Here is a 7,054-nt window from a genome sequence, read left to right as displayed (position 1 = left end):
AAAAACCACATCAAACCTGAAATTATAACAAAATATGCAATATATCATTTTTATTCCATTTCGGCACCTAATAATGCACAGTGCACTGCATTGGTACACGAATCGCAGTCTATCTTGATCATTTTTGTAACATGAAAGTAAGATGGCCAGTCTTATGCTTCGGGTACCATTCCAGGAACTATGAAATATTTTAGTGTAAAAACACATTTTAAAATAAATATGTCACATCAACCACGTCGGGAATCTAACCCGAGACCTCTTGCTCGGCAGGCAAACGCGCTGACCACTACACCACGAGGCCGACAAATATATATGTTTTACATAGTCACATAAAAAATTTAATCAAAGACAAATTAATATAAAGGATAGACAATATGAAAATGAAATACGATAATTCATTTAAATTTTAAAAAAAACAGTTATTTAATATACACTCCAAATAATTAATATCCTGTTTTTTGCTACCGAGTCACATAATTCTGATTAGAATTGCTTGAAACCTTAATATTAACCTTATGATGACCGAGGAACAGAATTTAATTAAACGCATATCGCTATGTTATCTATGCTATTTTGCTTTTTTCAAATACGCATTGAAACTTAAAAATAAAATGCTGAATTTTCTGTATATGTGGCCTCGTGGTGTAGTGGTCAGCGCGTTTGCCTAGCATGCAAGAGGTCTCGGGTTCGATTCCCGACATGGTTGACATGAAATATTTATTTGAAATGTGTTTTTACACTAGAATATTTCATAGTTCCTGGAATGGTACCCGAAGCGTGAAATTAAGCGCATAAAGTGGCCTTTAGTTTGGCTAATTGAAATACTCAAAATTGAGTAGGGAAGCGATTTGCTGATGAATGTCGAAAAATAGAATGTGATGGTTTTGGAAAGAAATGAAAGTATGACTAAATGTGAAATCACTGTAAATGGGTTATATTAAAACAGGTAGACGAATTTGTGTATCTGGGAAATATGTTTACAAGGGATGGAATGACTGAGAAAAATATTGAAAGGAATGTGAGTGCCGGGAACAGACTGAACGTTGCACTTAAATCAACTTTGGCGAAAAAATGTTTGTCGCAAGAGACAAAATTAGCAGTTCACTATGGAGTCCTGGTTTCGACTATGATGTATGGGAGCGAATTATAGACTTGAAAAAACAGGAATAAAAGTAGGCTGAATGCTGTCGAAATGCAATCTCTCAGGCGAATGTGTGGTAAAACTATGTACGATTGATGCACAAATGTAGAGGTCCGTACATTTTGTAAGGCCGTGATAAGCACTATCGACAAAATCAAGACAGGAGCTCTGCGCTAGTTTTGGCATGTAGAGCAAATGGACAGCAAAAGAACGGCTAAGAATATTTACAATGCGATTGTTGATGGATGCAGAAATATAGGAAGGCCGAGGAAAATATGGCATGACCAAATCCAACAAATACTTGAAGATGGACATGTCAAAAGTAGGAATAATCGGCGCGCGTGCATGAGAAGATGTAGGAATGTAGAGGAAGCGAGATCTGTATGCTAAGTTAGAGTGATGTGGCGTTCTATCCTCTCTGCCTACCCTGACGGGAAACGGCGTGATGGTTTGTTTGTTTGTGTGTAAAAATGTAGATTTAAGGAAATTATGCTTTATCACATTCATACGTTTTAAGTTTAATAAATTGATGAATGCTTCGTATTTACTAAGAAAAATTAAAAAGTTCTCGATGTCCTTATTAATGCATTCCACGAGGCGTGGATAATTAGGAAAAATATTCACACTCAAACAACTTCAGTTCGCCATTAAAAAGTTAGTCGGATTGATACTCGTCTAACAGGATAGATTCCAAACTTATTGGATTATGGGATATTGGAAAGGCACTCGTAAGTGATAAATGAACTGAGGGTGCGTCTACCTCGGACTGATTATAACTGTTAGTTTGACAAAGTTTATGTTTGGGATATTACTTCCATTCCAATTGGTAAATAACTGATGCATCCGCCATTATGTTCAGTTCAGTACATTTATAATTTATTTCATATGTATTATTACAAGAGATAAAAAGGACTTTTGAAAAGAGATTTTGGAAGTTCAGATATTTACCGGGCTTATTATCCGCCATTGGCTGGCCAACCTGATCATTTTACACGTTGTATAGTATCTATTAATTACTCTCGTTTTATTTTTAAAATAAATAAAAGTATTTTTTTAGTAAAATAAATAAAACAACTTTGTTTTTAACCACTATTTTTTTTTTTTTTTTTTCACCGACCTGTTTCAAAGCAAACAAGCTTTATCGTCAAGGTTTACGTAACAAATGAATTATTTCCTATTTTATTTTTATCATGTCAACTAAATACAACACGTGGACCCAACAAATCAAGTTTTTTTTTCCCTACAAGGGCAAGGGTGATAATTTGATATTAATATTTTCGAAGCTAGACAGGAGAGGACTAAAATAAATATTGTTTATTTGGTTTTTATTTTGTTTTTCTTATTATGAATTCTTAATTGAAATATTGTTGGTAAGGGATAATACCATGCCTAACCTAACATAACCATAATTGAAATTGTTAAACTATAATAATGAATTATATGAATTTTAACGTAAAATAATTAAGTCAAAGGCCTCCAGTATTACAATCTGAAGTTAATAGTTATTTTTTATTGTCTACGAGTATACAGTACAATCAAATTTCCATAAGGAGAATTGACTATTCATAAGTATTTTTTTAAACCTGTTTGGTATGAATTTAAATTTTACACAAATATACACGTTTTCGTTCAAAAAATAAGATTTCGAAGATAAATCTGGTATTTTTCCATCGAGACGAGATCCTTTGAAAAAAAAATCTTTTTAACGGTGTTAAAAATGTAAATACATTGTTAACCCTGGCGTAATATGAGCGTGTAATGATTTAAAACTGAGCTTGAAAAACTGTATAATTATTTTTTCCATACTTCATTAATCCAGTCCACTAAAAGCAGTTTTTCCACGTCATCAGAAGTAAAACCATAAATCACATTTCCTTAGTGTATGATTACTTAACGTTCAAGCGTAGGATTAAAAATATATTTTGCCTATGGCTTATTTTTTTAATGAAAACTTATAAAACGCGATCAAAGACGCGGAGTTTTTGAAAATACTCACTTTCTTCAACTTGACATTCCATTTTAAAAGTTTGTAATCAAATAAAATAATACACATAACTTTAAAAAAAACACACTTTCTTGTAGAAATAAAAATTTTCTTTCAAACTATGCAAATATAACCTTTACCATTTCGTTTTACTTTCAATATAATGCCCGTTTTCAAATTTGGAAGAAAAAACGGACAAAAGTAATGTAAAACATGCTAAAATTAAATTGAAATAAATTTAAGAAAATTTAACGAAAAAATATAAAACTCTGCTACCTGTGTCTGTGTTTGCGACCAAAAATAAGAAATACAGAATCATTATGTGTTTATTTTATTTTGTACACCCACTGAGATTCAGAAATACTAACTAAGTACTGCAATAATAACAGTAAGCTGCATTAAAATTTACTTGGGTGCTTAAGTAAAACCATAGTTTAGTATTGTATACATTAAAGACATATAGTCCTATGTTATTTTTTAAAATAATACAACTTCGTCATGTATTTAACATACTTATATTCGCCTTAAAGTCTAATTGTTTGCCTACCATGTAGTCATGGGTTTGATTCCAGGGTCCGTATTCTAATGAGAAGATAAAATTTGTCTTTAATTTTATCAAAAAAATAAAATTAAGTTTTCTGTATGAAAAATAATATGTGTGTGCAATTTTTTTTCAAAACATTTTTAATTATATGTTACCGATGAAGACATTTTGAATTTTTATACAGTTGTACGCATTTTTGTACATAAAAATCGATTTTAGTTTATACCATCTCGATATGTTCCAATAAAGATGACGTTTATAATGGCGGCGCAGGATACTGATTACGATGGGAAGTTCAAGTATGGAAATGGGAAGTGTTATAACCAGAAACCTGTAATTGAACATGTCTTAAAAACGAATCGTATTAAACTATTCAATTTTTAATACAGAATATTTGATTTGACTTTATTTCCCATTATAATACTGGCACTGGTAAAGGTTGACATTTTATATTGTATTGACATCTCAAAATAGTTTTACGCTGTTTTTAAAAACATTTTTTTATTTCCTTTATTCGCACTTAATAGTGCAAAATGCACTAAATTGGTACACTAACCGCAGCGTATCCCGATCATTTTTAGTAACATGACGATAAAATGACAATTTTAACGCTTTAGGTGCGAGATCAGGAACCCTAAATATTGTTGTAAAAAACACATTTTTTAAAGTGAATATTTTATGTCGAAAATTCGCAAATCGTACCCATGACAAATGTAAATATGGACGGCAAACGCACTGACTATTACGATAAATATAATTTACGAGTCAAATAACAAGAACTTTAATATTTCTAATAAAATTAATAGTTTAAGCAATGGCTGTTAATTTTTATATGTTATTCATTGTTTTTATAAATGTAAATAATATTATTAAGTCAGTATAAATATAATCTTCACCAACAAGCTACAAAAAGTGGCTTGGTGGGATTTTAGTTTTAGTAAAAATATAACAAGTGAAATTTTTTTTAAATTGTAAAAATGTATAATTATGCTATTAAATCAAATAAAAATATTTAAAAAAATCACTTTGTAATTATATATAATATGCTAAACTAAAATTAAAATAGAAACCTTATATTTATTAACATCGTCATTTCCTTACCGTAGCTAATGGTGCATAGGGAACAGCATTGGTACACCAATCGCAGCGTAAATTGATCGTTTTTGTTACATAAAGGTAATATGAGGAGTCGTACGCTTCAGGTACCAGTTCAGGTACTGTGAAATATTATATTGTAAAAACACCTTTTTAAGTAATTTTTTCATGTCAACCATGTCGGAAATTCTCTTGCATGGTAGGCGAATGCGCTGACCATTACACCACGATACCGGCATTATTTTTATTTATTTATTTACCTTCGGTGCCACAAGTTGTCCTTTATCGAAGAATAGTTGAGAATTAAACATTTATATTAAATTTTGCTTTAAAACTTAAGGTTGTGCATAATTACAAAACGGGATTTGCATTCTATTTTCGATTATACTTGGATGAAAGAGCAAATGTCGCTTTGAAATCAGTGGATAATTAAATAAATAATAGGTGGTTGAAAAATGAATTCACATTGAAATACTCGTATTTCACTTTATAAAAAAAAATAGAAACATAAAAAGACATAGGACTGTATACCATTGTTGTACAGACTTGTATTACTGAATAAGTTATGAGCTTTATCCGCTGGAAAAAAACGGCATTTTTTTGCTGAAAACGCAACATAAGAAATCGGGCTTCTCCCAGTATTTACTTCTTAGACTATTATTTACAAGAAGAGCATCCTGCAAAGTGACAAATTGTTTCTGTACGCCCGTACTATCCTCTCGTATTACTTTTTTATTTTGCTTCCTTCCTCAAGCGATCGTCAGCACTTCCGGACAATGTTTTGTTTTCACTGCGAGAGTTTTCCTTTTGATGTAATATCTGCAGGTTTTACTGTCGCTAATTTCCAGTTCAAGATTTTCGTTTTTGTTTCTGAAGTATACTGCGATGTAAAAGCTGGGGAAAAGTATTTTGCTATCGAGAAGTTTGCGAGAAAAGCAATATAATTGAAGCATAAAAAGCATATAAAGAGTTAACAATATTTTGTGTTTGTTCAAATTTTTGGAGACAAAGACTGAATGGCCATTTAAACTAGCCAAAGATTGGTCATAAAACTTGTACATGCCTAGACTTCCACATTCTTTTCTTTAAAATGTTTTTCATCTCTGTTATATTTGGCTTTAAAGAATTACCAATAAATACAAGGTATTTATTTGTAACCCTTACACATTTTAACATCTTTTAATTGACTTGTTAAGAAAACAAATTTAAAATGATAAGTTGATTAACGACATTAATTTTAACAGGTCTACAATATTTTCGAAAATACTTTTTTAATATTAACAAATATTAAAAAAAAATTATTTAAAAAATAAATTGCGGTTAAAAATTCCACCCTAAATAACTTTTAAATTTCCGTGTCAGGGTGGATTAAAAATACATTTCTGTGTGTGAAATAGAACCAGAACTCTGGACGAGTGCTTTCGACTCGATGTCTCAGAATTTTTGTAATTGAGAAAAAATTTGTAATTGAGAAAAAATTTGTAATTGAGAAATTGACTGGAGATAAGTCCACCTCGTAGTGCAGTGATTGACGCGTTTGCTTGCATGAGACCCCGGGTTTGATTCCTGGGAAGGACGACACGAAATATTGATTGAAAAAGTGGTTCACCTCTGCAATATTTCATTTTTCTGGACTGGCGCCCGAAGCGTGAGGCTGATCACTTTACATTCGTGTAACATACGATAGATATAAGCTGCATTTAATATATTTATAGGGCCTTTTGCACCACCATTTTTTTACACTGCAACAGGTCAGTAGGCTCGATAACAGGGGTAAATTACTACCCAGAACACAAGCTTGAAAGTCATTAGTTTTTTTTTGTGTTGTTTTACCGGGGATTGAATCCGGAACCTTCCATGAGTGAGTCGAGTATCCTACCGGTACACCATGGAAAATGCTTAAATATAATGATAAAATAATATACACAATATTATTTTTGGTATGTGTATTTATATTTACATATTTACTTATTGCTTTAATACTTAACCTCAATCTCAAATACATAGATGGCGCTCCAAACGCGCTAGCGAAAGCTTTCCTTGTTTCATGACATATATACAAAAACCAAAAATGTCACCGATATGGATATTCGCTAATAAGCGGAATGGGGAATGTTGTAGTATCTACATAAAAGTGGCCACTTGAACCCAACCTATGACAGGTCATAAGCCCTGTAAACGCTCGAATATCCATAATCTTGAAACAAAAAGTCTACCTTACTCTGTAGTGATATAAATAAAAAAAAATAAAAATAATAAAAATAATAATAATATACATTTATGCGAAAAA

At 31.3% G+C, this 7,054-nt stretch overlaps 2 non-coding genes across 2 annotated transcripts; one reads left to right on the top strand and one right to left on the bottom strand.

The window, feature by feature from the left end:
- Window positions 1-228: 228 nt before the first annotated feature.
- TRNAG-GCC (transfer RNA glycine (anticodon GCC)) lies at window positions 229-301 on the bottom strand. The gene has a single exon. It is a non-coding gene; the product is annotated as a tRNA-Gly (tRNA).
- Window positions 302-633: 332 nt separating this feature from the next.
- TRNAA-AGC (transfer RNA alanine (anticodon AGC)) lies at window positions 634-706 on the top strand. Its single transcript has one exon. It is a non-coding gene; the product is annotated as a tRNA-Ala (tRNA).
- The last annotated feature ends 6,348 nt before the right edge of the window (window positions 707-7,054 follow it).

This window comes from Micrasema longulum, unplaced genomic scaffold, assembly GCF_059751315.1.
Source record: "Micrasema longulum isolate JH-2025_06_02 unplaced genomic scaffold, ASM5975131v1 h1tg000845l, whole genome shotgun sequence".
Taxonomy (NCBI): Eukaryota; Metazoa; Arthropoda; class Insecta; order Trichoptera; family Brachycentridae; genus Micrasema; species Micrasema longulum.
Note: the sequence above shows the minus strand (reverse complement) of the source record. Positions and strands in the feature narration are given on the sequence as shown.